A 495-nucleotide genomic window follows, 5' to 3' on the forward strand; every position below is an offset into this window, starting at 1 on the left:
AAATATAAACAATGATTATGGTTTTGTGATTATAGGTGTTTTTCCCTTTCTTTATACTTTTCTGTATTTAAAATATTTTTTATAATAACCATGTTAATGATCCAACAGTTTTTTCCCCCAAGGATACTTTAGAATTGAACTATTCCATTTACATCACCAAACTATTACCCTGTGTCCAGAGTCGGGCAAAAGAGAGAATAGATTTGCTAAAAAATAATAGTACAATGTTCAGCGTAGTTCCCTCTAGTGGAAACCATGGAAGTAAAGGACAGGCAAAGGCAGGTTCCTAATGCCTCATAAATAGCTTCAGTGTCCCCTACTGTCTCCATACTGTCCCCCGCCCCCCACAAAAGTGCCATCCTAAGCACACTTCAGCTATAGTTTGCCCACAATGTAAGGGCATTGCAGTGGCATTGCCTCCTTATTCCCAAGAGAAGTCACTGGGGTCTCAGGAGGAGGGCCATCCATAACCAATTAATCCCCAGTACATGAGCT

This window comes from Propithecus coquereli, unplaced genomic scaffold, assembly GCF_000956105.1.
Source record: "Propithecus coquereli isolate 6110/MARCELLA unplaced genomic scaffold, Pcoq_1.0 Scaffold243, whole genome shotgun sequence".
NCBI classification, from domain to species: Eukaryota; Metazoa; Chordata; class Mammalia; order Primates; family Indriidae; genus Propithecus; species Propithecus coquereli.